Raw genomic sequence first — 22,666 nt, 5'->3', positions numbered from 1 at the left:
CTGTAATGTGTTCTGCTTAATATGTTTTCATGAGCACTTTTAAAATTGCCACTGGAAAAAAATATAAGTAGGAAATGCTCAGTTAAAGCTATTATAGCAAAATGGTCAAAAACACTGTACAATACTAGCAAAAAATTGAATGTCTTAATGCAAACAATATTTTATACTTTGTTATTAATGAGAGCACTAATATGCTCTAAGGAAACATTAAATAGATATTCAACAAAACATTTTAGCAAAATTGGAAAGCAACAATTTTTAAATTAGTCCACAGCTGAAGCTAATACACAGCACTATATAATCTGTTTATCACTATCATGATCCATTACTGTTCATTTCTCCCTAACAAAAGGACCTCTGTATACATAGTCTATTTTTTAAATACTGTTTTAAAAAATTGCAAAACAAAAGCATTCTGACTGAATATATTTTTAATATGTAATAATTTAGGGGTGCTTGGGTGGCTCAGTCAGTTAAGTGTCCAACTTTGGCTCAGTTCATGATCTTCTGGTTCCAGAGTTCGAGCCCTGAGTCAGGCTCTGTGCTGACAGCTTGGAGCCTGCTTCAGATTCTGTGTCTCCCTCTCTCTCTGCCCCTTCCCTGCTCAGGTTCTGTCTCTCCCTCTGTCAAAAATAAATAAACATTAAAGACAATTTAAGATAGGAAATAATGTAAACTTTTCTATTACACTCAAATTCACTCTCCAAAAGAAAGAGTATGTATATATATATTCCTATATATTATCCTAAATACTTTTGTGTACACATATATGCTTGTACATGTTTGTGTGTATAAACATATTATCTATTGTAATCATATTATATATCCTGTTCTACAGTGTGATTTTTTTCACTTAATGTATTACACATAAAATTATTCATGTGAGTATGTATGGACGTTGAGGACTGTTACTCTGTTTCAGTGCATAATATTTTAGATATCACCTCCAATGGGTGGATTGTAAAAATTTTCTGTATTCCAAAGGTTTTTTCATTTTGTTAACTTTTTTTCCATGTAGACACTTTTAAGTTTGATGTAATCTCAGTGGTTGTTTTTGCTTTTGTTGTACTTTTGGTGTCCTATTCAAAAAATCACCTGGACCAATGTTGAGAAGCTTCTCTGTTTTCTTCTAGGAGTTTTATTTTAGGTGGTCTAATGTTCAAGTTTTTTATCCATGTGACTTAATTTGTATGAGAAGTATTACACACAGGGGCCCAATTTTATTTTTTAATTTTGTGAGCAGTGTTACGTAAGTGCCCAATTTTATTACTCTACATGTAATACTCTGCATTTATCCAGTTTTCCAGCACCAATTATTCTTTCTTCATTAGATGTTCTTGACTCCCTTCTTAAATATTCGTCGATCATATAGGAATGGTTTAATTCTAGACTTTCTATACTGGTTCACTGATCTATGTGTTTATTTTTTTTATTTTTTTTTTCAACGTTTTTTATTTATTTTTGGGACAGAGAGAGACAGAGCATGAATGTGGGAGGGGCAGAGAGAGAGGGAGACACAGAATTGGAAACAGGCTCCAGGCTCCGAGCCATCAGCCCAGAGCCTGACGTGGGGCTCGAACTCATGGACCGCGAGATCGTGACCTGGCTGAAGTCGGACGCTTAACCGACTGTGCCACCCAGGCGCCCCTGTGTTTATTTTTATGTCACTGCCATACTGTGGGGGTGTTGTTGTTTTTTAGGTTTATTTATTTAGAGAGAGTGCAAATGGGGGAGGGGCAGAATGAAAGGGAGAGAATTCCAAGCAGGCTCTGCTCCAATAGCACAGAGCCCAATGTGGGGCTCCAACTCATGAACCATGAGATCATGACCCAAGCCGAAACCAAGAGCCATGGTTACCAGACTGGGTTACCCAGGCACCCCAATACTGTTTCTATTACTATAGTTTTGTAGTATACTTTGAAGTTGGGAAGTAGGATACTTCCAACTCTGTTCTTTCTCGGGATTGCTTTGCCTACTCAAGGTCTTTTAAGGCTCCATGAAACTTCAGGATTTTACTATTTCTGTGAAGCATGTCATTCAAATTTTGGTAGGAATTGGATTAAATCTAGGGGTGGCTTTTTGTAGTATGGAATTTTAACAATATAAATTTTTCCAATCCATGATGTTTTTACATTTGTTTTTGTTATCTTCAACTTCTTTTAGCAATCTTATAGTTTCATTGTACAGATCTTTCACTCCCTTGGTTAAATGTATTCCTATGTATTTTAGTGGGTTTGATCATATTATAAATGACTTCTATTTATTTTTTATTAGTGTATACAAATGCAACTGATTTATGATTTTATATCCTTTACTTTTACTGAAATTGTTAGTTTCAACAGCTTTTGAATGAATTTTCGGGATTTTTGTATGTACAAAACTATATAACCTTCAAATAATGACAGTTTTATTTATTTCCAATTTAGAGGTATTTTATTTCTTTGTCTTACTTAATTGTTCTAGCTAGGTCTTCCCAAGCTATAATGTATAAGAGTAGTGACAGTAGACATTGTGTCTTACTCCTGATCTTAGAGGAAAGCTTTCAATCTTTCTTTGTTGACTATAATGTTAGTTGAAGGTTTCATGTATATGGCCTTTGTTATCTTGAAGTATATTCTTTTTATACCCAATTTGTTGAGAGTTTATATGAAAGGATGTTATTTTGCAAATGCTTTATCTGCATCTATTGCAATCATATGATGTTTTTCTTTCATTCTATTAATGTGATGCATTGCATCAATTGATTTGCATGTGTTGAACCATCCCAGGAGTAAAACCCACTTGGTCATAACATATAATCCCTTTAGTGCATTTTTGAATTCAATTTGCTAGCATTTTATTAAGAATTTCTGCTTGTATATTCATCAAGGGTATTAGTCAATATTAGTCTCTTTCTTGTAGTATTATATCTGGATTTGTTATCAGGGTAATGCTGGCCTCATGAGCTTGGAAGTGTTCCCTTCTCTTCATTTTTTGGAAGCATAAGGATTAGTGAATTTGTTTGTTTCTGAGAGAGAGAGAGCGAGAGAGAGAGCGCAAGCACCCAAGTCAGGGAGGAGCAGAGGAAGTGATAGAAAGAATCTTAAGCTCCATGCCCAGAGTGGAGCTGATGTGGGGCTCAATCTCATGACTGTGAGATCATGACCTGAGCCAAAATCAAGAGTTGAAGGCTTATTTGGCTAGTATTAATTCTTAAACATTTGGTAAAATTTGCAAGTGAAGCTGCCTTGTCCCGGAATTTTCTGCATTGGGAGGTTTTTGATTACTGACTCACTGTCTTTTCTTGCTACTGGTCTGTTCAGATTTTCTATTTCTCCCTGATTTATTCTTTTTATTTTTCTTACATATGAAATTTATTGTCAAATTGGTTTCCATACAACACCCAGTGCTCATCCCAAAGGTGCCCTCCTCAATACTCATCACCCAACCTCCCCTCCTTCCCACCCACCATCAACTCTCAGTTTGTTCTCAGTTTTTAAGAGTCTCTTATGGTTTGGCTCCCTCCCTGTCTAACCTCTTTTTTTCTTCTTCCCCTCCCCCATGGACTTCTGTCAAGTTTCTCAGGACCCACATAAGAATGAAAACATATGGTGTCTGTCTTTCTCTGTATGACTTGTTTCACTTAGCATAACACTCTCCAATTCCATCCACGTTGCTACAAAAGGCCATATTTCATTCTTTCTCATTGCCACATAGTATTCCATTGTGTATATAAACCACAATTTCTTTATCCATTCATTAGTGGATGGACATTTAGGCTCTTTCCATAATTAGGCTATTGTTGAAAGTGCTGCTATAAACATTGGGGTACAAGTGCCCCTATGCATCAGCACTCCTGTATCCCTTGAGTAAATTCCTAGCAGTGCTATTGCTGAATCATAGGGTAGATCTATTTTTAATTTGAGGACCCTCCACACTGTTTTCCAGGGCGACCACACCAGTTTGCATTCCCACCAACAGTGCAAGAGGGTTCCGTTTCTCCACATCCTCGCCAGCATCTATAGTCTCCTGATTTGTTCATTTTGTCCACTCTGACTGGCGTGAGGAGATATCTGAGTGTGGTTTTGATTTGTATTTCCCTGATGAGGAGCAACGTTGAGCATCTTTTCATGTGCCTGTTGGCCATCCGGATGTCTTCTTTAGAGAAGTGTCTATTCATGTTTTCTGCCCATTTCTTCACTAGATTATTTGTTTTTCGGGTGTAGAGTTTGGTGAGCTCTTTATAGATTTTGGATACTAGCCCTTTGTCTGATATGTCATTTGCAAATATCTTTTCCCATTCCGTTGGTTGCCTTTTAGTTTTGTTGATTGCTTCCTTTGCTGTGCAGAAGCTTTTTATCTTCATGAGGTCCCAATAGTTCATTTTTGCTTTTAATTCCCTTGCCTTTGGAGATGTGTCAAGTAAGAAATTGCTGCGCTGAGGTCAGAGAGGTCTTTTCCTGCTTTCTCCTCTAGGGTTTTGATGGTTTCCTGTCTCACATTCAGGTCCTTTATCCATTTTGAGTTTACTTTTGTGAATGGTGTAAGAAAGTAGTCTAGTTTCATTCTTCTGCATGTTGCTGTCCAGTTCTCCCAGCACCATTTGTTAAAGAGACTGTCTTTTTTCCATTGGATGTTCTTTCCTGCTTTGTCAAAGATGAGTTGGCCATACTTTTGTGGGTCTAGTTCTGGGGTTTCTATTCTATTCCATTGGTCTATGTGTCTGTTTTTGTGCCAATACCATGCTGTCTTGATGATTACAGCTTTGTAGTAGAGGCTAAAGTCTGGGATTGTGATGCCTCCTGCTTTGGTCTTCTTCTTCAAAGTTACTTTGGCTATTCGGGGCCATTTGTGGTTCCATATGAATTTTAGAATTGCTTGTTCTAGTTTAGAGAAGAATGCTGGTGCAATTTTGATTGGGATTGCATTGAATGTGTAGATAGCTTTGGGTAGTATTGACATTTTAACAATATTTATTTTTCCAATACATGAGCACAGAATGTTTTCCATTTCTTTGTGTCTTCTTCAGTTTCCTTCAAAAGCTTTGTATAGTTTTTAGCATACAGATATTTTACATCTTTGGTTAGGTTTATTCCTAGGTATTTTATGCTCCTTGGTCCAATTGTGAATGGAATCAGTTTCTTTCTCTGTCTTTCTGTTGCTTCATTATTAGTGTATAAGAATGCAACTGATTTCTGTACATTGATTTTGTATCCTGCAACTTTGCTGAATTCATGTATCAGTTCTAGCAGACTTTTTGTGGAGTCTATTGGGATTTCCACGTATAATATCATGTCATCTGCAAAGAGTGAAAGCTTGACTTCATCTTTGCCAATTTTGATGCCTTTGATTTCCTTTTGTTGTCTGATTGCTGATGCTAGCACTTCCAACTCTATGTTAAACAACAGTGGTGAGAGTGGACATCCCTGTCATGTTCCTGATCAGGGAGAAAGCTCTCAGTTTTTCACCATTGAAGATGATATTAGCTCTGGGCTTTTAATGAATGACTTTTATGATGTTTAAGTATGTTCCTTCCATCCCAACTTTCTCGAGGGTTTTTATTAAGAAAGAATGCTGAATTTTGTCAAATGCTTTTTCTGCAACGATTGACAGGATCGTATGGTTCTTATCTTTCATTAATGTGATGTATTGCATTGATTGATTGTGAATGTTGAACCAGCCCTGCAGCCCAGGAATGAATCCCACTTGATCATGGTGAATAATTCTTTTTATATGCTGTTGAATTCGATTTGCTAGTATCTTGTTGAGAATTTTTGCATCCATATTCATCAGGGATATTGGCCTGTAGTTCTCTTTTTTTACTGGGTCTCTGTCTGGTTTAGGAATCAAAGTAATACTGGCTTCATAGAATGAGTCTGGAAGTTTTCCTTCTCTATGTTTTGAAATAGCTTGAGAAGGATAGGTATTATCTCTGCTTTAAATGTCTGGTAGAATGCCCCAGGGAAGCCATCTGGTCCTGGACTCTTATTTGTTGGGAGATTTTTGATAACTGATTCAATTTCTTCGCTGGTTATGGGTCTGTTCAAGCTTTCTACTTCTTCCTGTTTGAGTTTCGGAAGAGTGTGGGTGTTTAGGAATTTGTCCATTTCTTCCAGGTTGTCCAGTTTGTTGGCATATAATTTTTCATAGTATTCCCTGATAATTGCTTGCATTTCTCAGGGATTGATTGTAATAATCCCATTTTCATTCATGATTCTATCTATTTGGGTCATCTCCCTTTTCTTTTTGAGAAGCCTGGCTAGAGGTTTGTCAATTTTGTTTATTTTTTCAAAAAACCAACTTTTGGTTTCATTGATCTGCTCTACAGTTTTTTTAGATTCTATATTGTTTATTTCTGCTCTGATCTTCTCCTGCTTCGTTTGGGGTGTCTTTGCTGTTCTGCTTCTATTAACTTTAGGTGTGCTGTTAGATTTTGTATTGGGGATTTTTCTTCTTTCTTCAGTTAGGCCTGGATTGCAATGTATTTTCCAGTCAGGACTGCCTTCACTGCATCCCAAAGCATTTGGATTGTTGTATTTTCATTTTCGTTTGTTTCCATATATTTTTAAATTTCTTCTCTAATTGCCTGGTTGACCCATTCATTCTTTAGTAGGGTGTTCTTTAACCTCCATGCTTTTGGAGGTGTTCCAGACTTCTTCCTGTGGTTGATTTCAAGCTTCATAGCATTGTGGTCTGAAAGTATGCATGGTATAATCTCAATTCTTGTATACTTATGAAGGGCTGTTTTGTGACCCAGTATGTGATCTATCTTAGAGAAGGTTCCATCTACACTCAAGAAGAAAATATATTCTGTTGCTTTGGGATGCAGAGTTCTAAATATATCTGTCAAATCCATCTGATCCAATGTATCATTCAGGGCCCTTGTTTCTTTATTGATCCTGTGTCTAAATGATCTATCCATTATTCTAAGTGGAATATTAAAGTCCCCTGTAATGACCACATTCTTATTAATAAGGTTGCTTATGTTTGTGAGTAATTGTTTTATATATTTGGATGCTCCCATATTCGGCACATAGACATTTATAATTTAGCTCTTCCTGATGGATAGACCCTGTAATAATTATATAATGCCCTTCTTCATCTCTTGTTACAACCTTTAAAGTCTAGTTTGTCTGATATAAGTATGGCTACTCCAGCTTTCTTTTGACTTCCAGTAGCATGATAAATAATTCTCCATCCCTTCACTTTCAATCTGAAGGTGTCCTCAGGTCTAAAATGAGTCTCTTGTAGACAGCAAATAGATGGGTCTGTTTTTTTATCCATTTTGATACCCTATGTCTTTTGGTTGGAGCATTTAGTCCATTTACATTCAGTGTTATTATAGAAAGATATGGGTTTAGAGTCATTGTGATGTCTGTAGGTTTCATGCTTGTAGCGATGTCTCTGGTACTTTGTCTTACAGGATCCCCCTTAGGATCTCTTGTAGGGCTGGTTTAGTAGTGACGAATTCCTTCCGTTTTTGTTTGTTTGGGAAGACATTTATCTCTCCCTCTATTCTAAATGACCGACTTGCTGGATAAAGGATTCTCAGCTGCATATTTTTTCTGTTCATCACATTGAAGATTTCCTGCCATTCCTTTCTGGCCTGCCAAGTTTCAGTAGAGAGATCGGTCACTAGTCTTATTGGTCTCCCTTTATATGTTAGAGCATGTTTATCCCTAGCTGCTTTCATAATTTTCTCTTTATCCTTGTATTTTTCCAGTTTCATTATGATATGTTGTGCAGAAGATCAATTCAAGTTACATCTGAAGGGAGTTCTCTGTGCCTCTTGGATTTCAATGCTTTTTTCCTTCCCCAGATCAGGGAAGTTCTCAGCTACGATTTGTTCAAGTACACCTTCAGCCCCTTTCTCTCTCTTCCTACTCTGAAATCCCTATTATATGGATATTACTACATTTCATCGCATCGCTTCATTCTCTAATTCTCCTCTCTTACTCCTTGATTTTTTTCTCTCTTCTTTTTCCATAATTTTATCTACTAATTCACCTATTCTCTTCTCTGCCTCTTCAATCCGAGCTCTGGTCACCTCCATTTTATTTTGCAGCTCATTTGTAGCATTTCAGCTCCTCCTGACTGTTTCTTTGTCCCTTGATCTCTGTAGCAATAGATTCTCTGCTGTCCTCTATACTTTTTTCAAGCCCAGTGATTAATTTTATGACTATTATTTTAAATTCATGTTCCGTTATATTGCTTAAATCATTTTTGATCAATTCATTAGCTGTCGCTACTTCTTGGAGTTTCTTTTGAGGAGAATTCTTCCGTTTCGTCATTTTGGATAGTCCCTAGAGTGGTGCAGAACTGCAGCTGTGCTGTGCTTCTTCTTCCCCTGTGCTGTCTGGAGTAACTTGTGTTGGTCGGCGGGGCCCACCACTGATGGGCCACAGTCAGACTGGTATGTACCTTATCTTCCCCTCTCCCAGGAGCAGGACTCACTGTGGAGTGGTGTAGCCCCTGTCTGGGCTACTTGCACACTGCCAGGCTTGTGGTGCTGCTTTGATGGGATCTGTCGTATTAGCTGGGTGGATCCACAAGGTGCACAGGGGTGGGAGGGGCAGGCTCAGCTCGCTTTGCCTTTGGTGGTCTGTGGCAGGAAGGGCCCTGTGGCACCAGGAGGGAGGAAGACCCATTGGAGGGATGGATCCACAGAAGCACAGTGTTGGGGGTTTGTATGGTGTAAGCAAGTTCAGTGATGGGAACTGGTTCCCTTTGGGATTTCAGCTGGGGGTTGGGAGAAGGATATGGCCCTAACCAGTGCCTTTGTTCCCTCCTGAGCTGAGCTCTGTCTTCCGAGGCTCAACAACTCTCCCTCTCATTGTCCTCTAGCCCTCCCACTCTCTGAGCAGAGCTGTTGACTTATAACATTCCAGATGTTAAGTCCCACTGGCTGTCAGAACACACTCCATCCGGCCCCTCTGCTTTTGCAAGCCAGACTCAGGGGCTCTGCCTTGCCCAGTGGGCTGCCTCTCCACCACCCCGGCTCCCTCATGCCAGTCCGCGTAGTGTGCACCGCCTCTCAGCCCTTTCTACCCTCTTCTGTGGGCCTCTTGTCTACGCTTGGCTCTGGAGAGTCCATTCTAATAGTCTTCTGGAGGTTTTCTGGGTTATTTAGGCAGATGTGGGTGGAATCTAAATGATCAGCAGGATGGGGTGAGCCCAGCATCCTCTGATGCCACCATCTTCCATTATCCAATTTATTCTTGATAGGTAGTTTTTATAAGAATTTATCAATTTCTTCTAGACTAATTTGTTGGCTTTCATAGTAGTCTCTTATGATACCATATATTTCTGTAGTATCAGTGGTAATGGTAATATCTCATCATTTTTTTTTTAATGTTTACTTTGAGAGAGAGAAAGAGAGAGTATCCTAAGCAGGCTCTGTCAGTCAGAACCCATCACAGGGCTCAATCTAAAAAACCCTGAGATCATGACCTAGGCCAAAATCAAGAGTCAGATGCTTGATCAACTGGGCCACCCAGGTGCCCTTCATCTTTCATTTCTAATTTTATTTAAGTCATCATCTTCTTTTTTTTTCCTTAGTCTAAGATTTTCAGTTTTGCTTAACTGTTCAAAAATCCAGCTCTTGGTTTTACCAATCCTTTCTATTGTTTCTAGTTTCTATTTCATTTATTTCTGCTCTGACCTTTATTATTTCTATCATTCTAACTTTGGACTTATTTTTTCTTTTTCTAGTTCAAGTTGTAAAGTTTGGTTGTTTATTTAAGATCTTTCTAATTTCTTAATATATGCATTTAGTGCTATAAGCTTTCCTCTCAGAACTGCTTTTACAGCATCTGATAAAATTTGATATATTTTTCCACTTGTTTTGAGAGAATTTAGTTCTTTTAAAATATTTTAGTTCCTTTTCTTCTAACTAAATTGAATCTCCATCCACTCCTCCATGTCACTTATGCTTTCTTCCATCTGCTCTTCCCTGTTACTGATGCTTTTTATGATATTCTTCATCTTATTCTAGCTGTGGAATTTCTATTCGGTTCATTTTTATCATTTCAATCTGTTTGATAAAGAACTCCTCATGTTCATTAATTTTATTTCAGAGTTCACTGAATTGCCTTTCTGAGTTTTCTTGAAGATCAATGAATTTCTTCATAACTATCTTGAATTATTTTATCAGATTATGATATTCCATACCTTTGAGTTTGGTTGCTGGAGAATTGCCATTTTCTTTTTGTGATACCAAATTTGCTGGATTTTTTTTTCATAGTATTTGAAGATATGTGCTTCCATTTCACATTTGAAGTAACAGACACTTTAATGTTTTAGATTTTAATTTGGATCTTAAAGTTTGAGACTATTAGAAAAAGTACTTTTGCATTCCAGAAGGTGGCACTATAGTTCATATTTGTGGTTTCTCCTACCTGAGGTGGCTCTTACGGATGCACCTAAAGCAAGCACAAGTTGCTGGTAGCATAGTGGGGTGTAGGGAGGTGTGGGCCACACCCAGTGATCCCTGTATGGACCTCCTGCTGAAGTCCTAAAGCAGATACCAGGAAGCAAATTCCTTCTGATCCTTTTAATATTCTTGTCTGCCTCCTTCCCTTTCCTTTCTACCTAGGCAAGAATTCCTGCCTCTGAAATCCAGGTGCTACTGAAGAGAAACAAGTCCCTCTAGCCACAACCTGCACAAATGGAACAGCCAAGCAATCACTTACCACTTTTGCTTTCCACCTTCTTGGGGACATTGCCACTGTCTCTACTAAAAACTCTGTGCCTTGCAGGTTGCCCTGGGGAGTGGTCCCTTGGTGAGTTCCTCCCTCTCCTCTGGCTCCAAATTCATCTCTATCCAGATACTTTGATGGCATGCTGGATTCTCCAGTTGTGAGGTCCAGTCTGCCTGACTTCTCTGTTGTCTGTGGGTATCTACCAAGATTGTCACTCTCCATGTTTCCTTTTCCTGCTAGTAGTGAGTGGGGTGAAGTTGGTTTGACAAATCCATTGGCTCAGCAGCACCCACCCAAGTTCTGACCACTTTCAGATGCACAGGTAGGTAGTAAAGTCCCAGGTGTCCTGCCATATTGTGAAGAGATCATTTTGATTATAGATGTCCAATTGGTTGTTTTATCAAAGAGGAGAGACAGAAAAAGAGTGACATGCCACCATGATACTAATGTCACTCTCCAATAATATACACATTTCAAATGGTGATAGATACTTCCAAGTTGAACTCCCCAAAGTCTGAAATCAATTGAAAACAGTATCTATTTCCTTTCTTATCAGTTGCTAATAGAAAGGTAATATTAAATAGCACTGATTTAACAAAACTAAACATGTTTCCATATGCCTATTAGCCATTTATACCGCTTACACTTTGATTTGCCTGTTTGTTCTCTCTTGAATTATATTTTCAAAGGATTAACCATGCATTACAATTATTTTCTCCCATCTAATCATTTTTAATTTTGTTAACTGCATATTTTCCTTTAGATACATTTTATGTACTCATCTTTTTATAAATATTTTCTATAAGGCTTCTGAGTTTTCTATTTTTCGTAGGAAGTTCTTCTTGAAAAACAATCTAAACTTTTCTTATCCTCTAGTATACACATAAACACATATATTTATCCTTTCACTGCTTCTTATATCCTAATTTTAATTCTCAATATGTACTGTGTCAACATCTTATGGTTTCAATCCAAACAGTGAGCAAGTATATATTATCTTTAGTATTTTCATTGAATTTCAGTTTCTTCAGCTACAGAAGTGCCTGGCACTTAATCTAAATGCCATTTTTACATCAGATGTCTTTACCATCTAGGCCTATGGAATATGTTTTGCTAAGAGAAATGATAAAAATAACTGTCATTATAGTAGAGAATCTTAGTGGCCAAGGAAGACCCCTACCCTGCCAAAAAAACAAACAAAAAAAACCCCACACATAAAACCAATAGTTAACATAGCAATGATGTATTTAAATGGAAAAACCAATGTGAATTTATAATCTTAGAATTTTCCACCTCTGTAACTCAATGTGGCCCAACAGTGGTAGCTGCCTCACTTTAGTCCCTTAACCAAACAGCACCTCAATTTTCATTTCTAATACTTTCAAAGAAAAAATAAAACCCAGACATGCTTAAGGTATGACAATATCAGAAATAATAATAATAAGGAATATCTGTATCTATCACTGGTTGGGAGACCCTGAAGGGGAGAGAGCAGGCTCAGAAACAAGTTCTTGTCTCCTTTGGAGTAAGAGCAGTTCTGCTAGAGACCACTTGGTAGGATGTACTGGTTAGAGGAGGAAATTGCATGTGGGGTGAGCCCAGCCTCTGTGGGGTTCTTTAAAATGTAGTTAGAAATTTGCATACAGATACAAAATGAGTAGTCCCTGAAGAGGAGAGTAAACTTGAAGACAAGGAACAGTTTAGGAACTGGGTGTATCTATAAAATTCTCTTCTGGAACTACTTAATTTTTTGAAAGTTTTTGCTATTTGTGCTATTTGTCATACTTGTATGACACAGCAGTACAATTTTAATGTATTCTCCTGTTTTAAAGTGTAAGGTCGAAAAAGCAGAAAACTTCATATCAACAGTCCCTAAAACCGTGCTAGGCACATAGATAAGATATATACCAATCAAAATTATATTTTTAAAAATTTGATGGGCACATAATTAATGCTATATATGAAAGTAAGGGACATCAGAAAAGGAAAGAAAGCCTGCACTATCCCAAGCCCCAAGTAATGCTTTTTGGAGGCAACATGTCTGATTCAGGAATGAGCACCTAGTTTCTCAAATACATGAGAGGAGATGGCTCTGAGAGAATGTTCTACATTATACACAGTGTCGAAATGTATTTGTAATTAAGTTGTAATACAAATATATTTTATAAAAAGTTTTTGAGAGAGAGGACAGGGGAGAGGCAGAGGGAAAAGGAACAGAGAGAATCTCCAGCAGGCTCCATGCTCACTGTGGAGCCTGACACAGGGATCGATCTCATGACCATGAGATCATGACCTAAAAACAAGAGTTGGATACTTAACTGACTGAGCCACTCAGGCACCCCTCAATTTTTTAAAGATATAATTATGATTGATTAGATATATACATCTTATCTGCATGCCAAACACTGTTCTAAGGACTGTTGATCCAAAGTTTCCTGCTTCTTCAACCTTATACTTTAAAAGAGGACAATACAGGGGCTGCTGGGTGGCTCAGTCAGTTAAGCATCCGACTTCAGCTCAGGTCACGATCTCCCAGTTTGTGACTTTGAGCCCCGCATTGTGCTGTGTGCTGACAGCTCAGAGCCTGGAGCCCGTTTCAGACTCTGTGTCTCCCCCGCCCTCTCTCTGGTTCTCCCTGGCTCTCACTGTCTCTCCCTCAAAAATAAACGTTAAAAAAAATTAAACGAGAATACTCTAAAACTGATCAACCAATGAGCACTCAAAGTAATTTCAGAAAGTGATAACCAAGGAAAACAAATGGTACAAAGTGAGAGAAAGAAGCACAGACAATGGAATAGGTCTACTTGAGGTTAAGGGATAAGAAAAAGATCTCTGAGAGAGTGATATTTGATGAGAGACTAGCATAGCAAAACCAAAGAAAAAGTGTTTCAGGCAGAGGGATTGAATACTCCAAGAGCATTAGGTCAAAATGAGTTTTCAATGTTCAACAAAGAGAAAGGAAATAAGTGGGGCCTAAGGCAGCAAAAAACAGAGTAATTTTGTAGTTAATTTATGATATAGAGTGCTTGTTCTCAAACTCAAGCAAACCTGGAAGATCTGTTAAAAAAAGAACAAAACAGATGTCTGGGTCCCCTTCTATCTTCTAACTTCTAATTCAGTAGGTCTGGGATGAGGCCCAAAATTTGCATTTCTGATGAGATTCCCCTGGTGATGCTGATTCTTCTGATCTCAAGGCCCACCTGGTAAACCAAGGATTTAAGACTTTGAACATAGGATGAGAAATTTTGATTTATTGTCTCTACATGTAATGGAAAGCCATTAGGTGATTTTCAGCAGTAGACTCTGAAAAAAGAATGGATTGGAGGAAGAGGATGAAAGTACACTATGTGGCCAACTTTTTGTATCTTTGGATCTGAAGTGTGTCTCCTGTAAAAGGCACACAGTTAGATGCAGTTTCTTTGTTTGGTTTGGTTTAAAAATGAACAAAAAACCAGTCTGACAACCTCTGGCTTTTGATTGTTTTATCATTTTACATTTAGTGTTATGTCTCATTACTAATTTGTTAAGAATTAACTAACAAATAGAGGAGAAATAGATTAAGTGTTATTTAGGTGGATACTTTCTAGTATATTTTAATTCCTTTAATAATTTTTGCCTGTGTTTTTTGAGTTATTTTGTTAAGAGCTCCCTTAAGGCCTGGAAAGAATGGTATATTGAGACTGCTATAGAAAATGCTCCAAAATATAAGTAGTATAACACAATAGGAGCTTTTTTTTTTCTTTTCCCTCTTTCTCTCTCTCATAATATGGAGATTAGCCTGGTAACTTTTAATGCAGTGATTCAGAGACATAGATTTCTTCCATCTCTTGGCTATTCTACCTCTATGACTTCATAATCCTTGGAGTTTAGCCAATGAATAGGAAACAATAGGTAAAGAAATTCCACTTGCTTCTCAGCCACCTGGGCTCAGAAGTAATGTGCATTTTAACACATAAGTTATTGGCAAGAAATTATCACATTCCTTACCAAGCTACCAATGCAAAGAGCTTTAAAACATGATACCTGACTGGGCATCCAAAGCAGCAATGATGCATGTTAGAAGGGGAGACTAAATCTTTGGTGGACTTTAAGATGCTCCTGCTATGTGAAGAGACATGCTAGGAAACTACTTCAATAATCTAGGATAGAGATTTTAATGATTTAGACGAAAATTATAGGAGAGGTGGAGAAAATGATAGGTTCAGAATATGTCATGGAGATAGAATTGATAGGTTTGCTGTAGGGATGTGAGCTACACTGTAGATGGTAACAATATTTACCAATATAAGAGTTTGAAGAAGAAAGAAAAAAATTAGTTTTAGACACATTAATTCTGAGGTGCTAATTAGATAGCCAAGTAAAATAAAAAGTAGGTATTTGGTTATATGTATCCAGAATTCAATAAAAAGCTAAAGACTGGATGTATATACTTGGAAATCACTGGCCTAGAAGTAATATTTAAAACCATAAATACAATTTTCTAAGAAAAATGCACACATAAGAGAAGTGGTTCACCAGTATTTCAAAGGACAGCAAAGATACCTTAAATATGTGTGGTCATGGAACCCAAGAGAAGATAACCACACTGTTTCTCTTGTAATGCTAACTATGCCAATTATTTGACTTACAATGTTACCTAGGTTATTCATAAAAAAAATGTGTTGAAAAACAGTTTCAAGTCCTACCCTTGTACTTAGTCCAGATGTCATAATTGCTTTAATATGGAGGCAATGATGCTATATGTCTTTGCAAGATAAGCCACAATAAGAATGTGGTTTCTCCAGGGTTGTCTTTCTCTCTGTTAGAGAGTAAGATTACATGGAGAGAAACAAGGCCCCCAACTTAACATGATTCCAGACCTCAGCCTTAGTATCTTCTAGCTGAAGACTCATACATTTTGGAGAAAAGTCATCTCTGCAGTGCTCTCTCCAAATCCATGATCCTCAAAATCTGTGACCATAACAAATACTTGTTTTACTCCACTAAGTTCTAGGGTACAATGTTTTGCAACCATTTTAAGTAGGATACAAAACTGAACTCACGTAGTGACTAAGCAGTAAGTGTGGCTAGGGAGAGAGAACAAAGAGTCTGTTGCTACAGGATGGTAGGATGTAAAGTGTACATGGGTTGGGAGGCCTTTAACTTTTACTCCAATTGAGATGAGAGCCTTTGGAGGGTTCTGAACAAAGGTATAAAATTATCTGTGTCAAAATATGTATTTGCTTCTTGTGATGGCAAATTTTTTGATATTCCTTGTATTCTTCATTATAAACAAACACAGCCCTGTGGCGGTAACTTCTTGCCTAGTAAATTTCTACCTCAATTTTCCTGGAAACGTAACTTTGTTAGCAAAGATGCCATAAAATACAATAGACAATTCTATTTTCAGTTTTCTTGTTTGAAGGAAGTTACTAACAGAAAACTATTAAGGGATATATTCACCTAGATGACATTTCTATTTATTTCTGCTTCTAATTATGCCCAAGAATGATACATTTTGGGCAGAAAATACTTTGGGTATATTGCAGATTCTTATCTAAATTAAAGATTCAAGGGGAAAATATTTTGGAATTTCATAGGTCTCTTAAACTCCAGCACAATATTTTGCTCCAACCCTGTCTGCCTCCTTCAAGAATGCCCAAGCAAGGGGTTAAAAATTGAAAGTATCAGGAGCATGCTACTCTGCAATATGGATTAAAAATGCTTCTCATTGGTAAGTTTCTTTGCAATATTATACATATTTTTCTCATGTGAGAAATAGTACACTATCATATTTGTAGTTTTACTAATTTTTTTTCAGAGATTAGAAAATATAAAGTTGCTATGACTACAAATTTTGAGTGCAATATTTTCTAAATTATTTGTGTTTCATTTCTCTTATAAAACTTGTAAAATCAAATATGGGAACTTTACTATAATTAAATGATGAGCAATCCCTATAGAACACATACTTTTCATAGGGCAAAAATGTTTAATGAAGAGGAAGGATCTCAGTGCAACACAGTCCATCTATGATGCCTAAAAGTACTGAGATTTGCAAGACATTAAATCAAATACCTAAACTAATTGTATCATATCATGGAGAAGCTGAAGAAAAAAAAATCCCTAAAAATCAAACTGTAAGATAAGCACATTATAAAGCACGTAATAGTGTATTTGATTTGTTTAAACGATGATCAGTATTTTTAAATGGCACAATTATTTTCAACACCACTAATTATTTTGTTGCTTCTGTACTTAGTAAGTCTAATGACATTGTTCCAAACATAAATTTATTTTTGTAATGCACTTCTACTACATGTTTATATCAAACGAGAGTCATTAATCACAGATAGAGACTCAATCACTCAATACAGTTCATAAAAATGAAGTCAAAACTCATGATTTCCATTTCTAAATGACACCATGGAAGCTCTACAAATTGTATCATCTGTCTCATCTTTATCACTTATTACATATGAGATTTGATTGCTATAGCTGTTATATTAAACTAATATTATGGAAAACATCAGACAATATATATAAATCAGGTCTTCCCATCAGATGAAAAGCACCAGGGAGGGAAATAAATTCAATTATGTATTTCTCGTGTAGGCATAGAGAATTTCAGTGTCTAGTATATGTTTTCCTTTTATGTTTTCAGGTTGACCCTAGAAAACTGTGTTCTATTTTTTGCTAGCATTCATTATTCATATTCACCATTGAGTAAGCTGGTCTGAGGTAATTACATTCTCTATATGTAAAGACTATAGATTGTAATAAAATCATCTCATGCAGCCAAAGCCGTTTCTTTCTGTGAGCAAAGTTAATTTCAGAAATGACCTTGAAGATGCAGGCAAAATTATTTTATTACAAAATACAGATTTATTTTTAAAAAAGGGTACTAGACTAGCTGAGACAGATTTGAAACATTCAAAGATGTGAATAAGAATTAACAGAATGTATGTAAGACCTTTCAGCTTATGAAGGAACTAAACTTGAAGTTATTAAAAATAACTTTTGTTATATAGTGGTTATTGACCTGGCTTTATGAAAACAACTCTCTTCTTTCCCTCTAAGGAGGATTTAGGGCATAAACCTTCAATTTTAATATATGTATAACACATATATATGGGTGTGTATACAGTCACATTTCAATACTGTCATGCTAGATGAGAGAAACAATACAGCTATTACACAATTGTGGCTGGAATATTAACTGATGTTAATATGTAACTGATGATATAAGCAGAATGATGAAAAAATCCACACCAGAAATAAGGAAGATACTCTCCACAGAGAAGCAAAACAATATGGGGCAGAACATTAACTTACGGTGTTTAGTGAGGAATTGAGTGTTTATTCTATAGCTGCATTTCCAGCATGAGCATTTTGCCTGAAGAATTTATTTTACTTTTCTATCTCCATTCCTGAAAAGTCACAAGCCCTAATAATAGCTTTAGGAAGATCTAAAGCTATTTGGTCAGATCTGAATGAAACCTCCATCCATTGCCTCATACTTTAAACCTACTATTTAAACCTACTTAAAACCATACTACTAGTTTATACTTCCTTACTATGGTAGTTATCCATATTCAGATTACCAGGATTTAGGGAGATTGCACTGCTTAGAGTCTTTCACACTACATAAATGGATATTGGAAAATGAGTATCAGGAAATCTTAAGAGAAACAGGAAGGAGTCAAGGAGGGGTGGGGAGGAAAGATTGCTGTGGCTCAGAGTTGAAGGTACTAGTCATTAAAAAGTAAATAATTGGTGAAAGAAGAAAGTGAAGAGACCTTAGGTATAGATTTACATTATTGCTAATTAGAAAGAAAGAGGAAAAATGATAAGCATGAGAGGGCAGCTATCAAAAAGAATGAAATCTTTCTATTTGCAACAAGGTGGATAGAGCTAGAATTTATTATGCTAAACAAAATAAGTCAATTAGAGAAAGAGAAATATCATATGATTTCACTCATATGTGGAATTTGAGAAACCAAACAGATGAACATATGGAAAGAGGAGAGAGGGAAACAAACCACACTGGGCTCTTAATGATAAAGAACACACTGATGATTGACCGAGGGAGGGTATGGGCTAGATAGGTGATGGGTATTAAGGAGGGCACTTATGATGAGCACTGGGTGTTACAGGTAGGTGACGAATCACTGAATTCTATTCCTGAAACCAATATTGCACTGTATGGTAACTTAAATTTAAAAAGAAAACACACACACAAAATAATGGAGTAGGGCATTCTGTACCATGATTGGTTTGGGGGAAGGGTTTGCAAAGGCCAGAGAAGGATTTGGTTGAGAAAAAATAAAAGATCAGAGGAGAAGACATGAAGAAAGTAATTTTTTATAACTTAAGAATGTTCTTTGTTCAAAGTAATATTCAGAACGAAAGATTGTCTATCCTTAATAGGAAAGGTTTAGGTCTCTTATGGATTATAAACTTCTTGAGAACAAAGATCTTTACAAACTTTTCAATTAGCATGAAATGGAATTATATTCACCTTGTGGGAGATTGGGTGATAGGAGATATTTGTTATAGTAACCTAGATTATGTAGCAGCAGAAGATTGATGGTTGTCAATAAATAAAGCAGTGAATACAAATCAATGACTTCTTTAATAAGACAGTAGGGTGCTGTAATCATTAATATCTACAATTTTGTTTATTAAAAATACATCCATTTTTCATATTGTCTCTTTTGTACTGTATATTCTTGTTTATGTAAACTCATATCCATTCAATTCATGTGAAAAAGCAATGTAGAAATGAACTCTGGTCACCGCTCTGAAAATTCAAATGTTAAAGGAACAACTGTGGTGATTTAATTTAACAAACTTAATTTGGGTCATGCTTACCAGTAAGTAGAAAATAACATTCTGCTTTAAAATCTAGAGATATTAGGAACAGTTGTATTTTAACTGAATTATCTATATAGGCATATACTTACCTGTGTAAGGAGCTTTCCATGGGTGGTTAAACAACTACAATAACCACAAGATGTTGCACCAAGAGTAGTCCTTTGATAGACATTGCTGGCCAGTAGATAAAAAGAAAATCACCTCAGGAAGAAAAGGAACAGTCATGTCTAGAAATGAAATTGAACCAGTAATCAGCAGGTCTAAGCCATGAAAAGCAGTATGGTAGCGTAAGTAAGAACATGGAAGGTATAGTTTGGTATATGTACAGGATGAGAGAGAAATCACTATTGTTGATGTGATCTGGAATCCTAGAATGAATGCAAAGATTCTGCTTATTTGCTCCCAGTACAGAAGTGTTATATAAAAATATCTAGTATAGTTCTGTCTTTAAGCTAAAAGCACTACCTTCTAAATCTTCACTTTAGTTATTCCTTCTAATGGTTCATATAATAAAATTACTTTCTTGCTCAAATAGCAGACACTTCCAATTTTGATGAGAGTAATGTCTTTCTAATTCCTCTATTTTCTCTAGTGATACATCACATTACTTTGTTTTCCACCTTTACCATAGGATTTGACATGCTTTAGCTTGAAATTTTTTTCTCAAGTATTAAGTATCTGTCCTTAACTGATGTTGAGTGTTAGGGCCCATGGTCAGTCAGTGGAGCAGTTTTCTGGCAAATTTGAATGAAAAAGCAGCATTGTTTTCAGTTTTTTACTCTGAGCTTTTGATAATTTCAAATTGAACTTACAGAATATCAAACTTGAGTATAAGTAGACAATGTAAGTAATCTTAGTATTTTCTGCTATATTTGTTGATTTATATACATGCACATATTTATTTCCTTAATGTCCACATCAAGAATTAACTGTATAGTTCCGGAAGATGGCGGCGTAGGAGGACGCGGGGCTCACAGCGCGTCCTGCCGATCACTTAGATTCCACCTACACCTGCCTAAAGAACCCAGAAAACCGCCAGAGGATTAGCAGAAGGGAGTCTCCGGAGTCAAGCGCAGACTAGAGGCCCACGGAAGAGGGTAGGAAGGGCGGCGAGGCGGTGCGCGCTCCACGGACTGGCGGGAGGGAGCCGGGGCGGAGGGGCGGCTCGCCGGCCAAGCAGAGCCCCCGAGTCTGGCTGGCAAAAGCGGAGGGGCCGGACAGACTGTGTTCCGACAGCAAGCGCGACTTAGCATCTGGGAGGTCATAAGTTAACAGCTCTGCTCGGAAAGCGGGAAGGCTGGAGGACAAAGGGAGGGAGAGCTGCTGAGCCCTCGGACGGCAGAGCTCAGCTTGGCGGGGAACAAAGGCGCCAGCGCCATCTCCCCCGCCCATCCCCCAGCCAAAATCCAAAAGGGAACCAGTTCCTGCCAGAGAACTTGCTCGCTCCGCGCAAACACCCAACTCTGTGCTTCTGCGGAGCCAAACCTCCGGCAGCGGATCTGACTCCCTCCCGCTGCCACAGGGCTCCTCCTGAAGTGGATCACCTAAGGAGAAGCGAGCTAAGCCTGCCCCTCCAGCCCCCGTGCACCTTGCCTACCCACCCCAGCTAATACGCCAGATCCCCAGCACCACAAGCCTGGCAGTGTGCGAGTAGCCCAGACGGGACACGCCACCCCACAGTGAATCCCGCCCCTAGGAGAGGGGAAGAGAAGGCACACACCAGTCTGACTGTGGCCCCAGCAGTGGGCTGGGGGCAGACATCGGGTCGGACTGCCGCCCCGCCCACTAACTCCAGTTATACACCACAGCACAGGGGAAGTGCACTGCAGGTCCTCACCACGCCAGGGACTCTCCAAAATGACCAAACGGAAGAATTCCCCTCAGAAGAATCTCCAGGAAATAACAACAGCTAATGAACTGATCAAAAAGGATTTAAATAATATAACAGAAAGTGAATTTAGAATAATAGTCATAAAATTAATCGCTGGGCTTGAAAACAGTATACAGGACAGCAGAGAATCTCTTGCCACAAAGATCGAGGGACTAAGGAACAGTCACGAGGAGTTGAAAAACGCTTTAAACGAATTGCAAAACAAAATGGAATCCACGATGGCTCGGCTTGAAGAGGCAGAGGAGAGAATAGGTGAACTAGAAGATAAAGTTATGGAGAAAGAGGAAGCTGAAAGAGAGAGAAAAAAATCCAGGAGTATGAGGGGAAAATTAGAGAACTAAGTGATACACTAAAAAAAAATAATATACGCATAATTGGTATCCCAGAGGAGGAAGAGAGAGGGAAGGGTGCTGAAGGGGTACTTGAACAAATTATAGCTGAGAACTTCCCTGAACTGGGGAAGGAAAAAGGCATTGAAATCCAAGAGGCACAGAGAACTCCCTTCAGACGTAACTTGAATCGATCTTCTGCACGACATATCATAGTGAAACTGGCAAAATACAAGGATAAAGAGAAAATTCTGAAAGCAGCAAGGGATAAACGTGCCCTCACATATAAAGGGAGACCTATAAGACTCGTGACTGATCTCTCCTTTGAAACTTGGCAGGCCAGAAAGGCTTGGCACGATATCTACAGTGTGCTAAACAGAAAAAATATGCAGCCGAGAATCCTTTATCCAGCAAGTCTGTCATTTAGAATAGAAGGAGAGATAAAGGTCTTCCCAAACAAACAAAAACTGAAGGAATTTGTCACCACGAAACCAGCCCTACAAGAGATCCTAAGGGGGATCCTGTGAGACAAAGTACCAGAGACATCACTACAAGCATAAAACATACAGACATCACAATGACTCTAAACCCATATCTTTCTATAATAACACTGAATGTAAATGGATTAAATGCGCCAACTAAAAGACATAGGGTATCAGAATGGATAAAAAAACAAGACCCATCTATTTGCTGTCTACAAGAGACTCATTTTAGATCTGAGGACACCTTTAGATTGAGAGTGAGGGGATGGAGAACTATTTATCATGCTCCTGGAAGCCAAAAGAAAGCTGGAGTAGCCATACTTATATCAGACAAACTAGACTTTAAATTAAAGGCTGTAACAAGAGATGAAGAAGGGCATTATATAATAATCACAGGGTCTATCCACCAGGAAGAGCTAACTATTATAA

The 22,666-nt window shown here is 37.7% G+C and overlaps 1 long non-coding RNA gene across 1 annotated transcript in view; it reads right to left on the bottom strand.

The window, feature by feature from the left end:
• Window positions 1-303: 303 nt before the first annotated feature.
• The window catches only part of LOC128777243 (uncharacterized), a 35,107-nt gene continuing 12,744 nt past the window's right edge, over window positions 304-22,666 (bottom strand). The window contains exons 2-3 of the long non-coding RNA XR_008422434.1: window positions 19,625-19,762; window positions 304-623 (exon numbers count right to left, since the gene is read on the bottom strand). This is a non-coding gene — a long non-coding RNA (uncharacterized LOC128777243). The remainder of the gene's footprint in view (window positions 624-19,624; window positions 19,763-22,666) is intronic.

The sequence above is a fragment of the Panthera pardus genome, unplaced genomic scaffold (genome assembly GCF_024362965.1).
Source record: "Panthera pardus isolate Hobbes unplaced genomic scaffold, ASM2436296v1 HiC_scaffold_16, whole genome shotgun sequence".
NCBI lineage: Eukaryota > Metazoa > Chordata > Mammalia > Carnivora > Felidae > Panthera > Panthera pardus.
The sequence above is the reverse complement of the archived record's forward strand: the minus strand, read 5'-3'. Positions and strand labels throughout refer to the sequence as shown.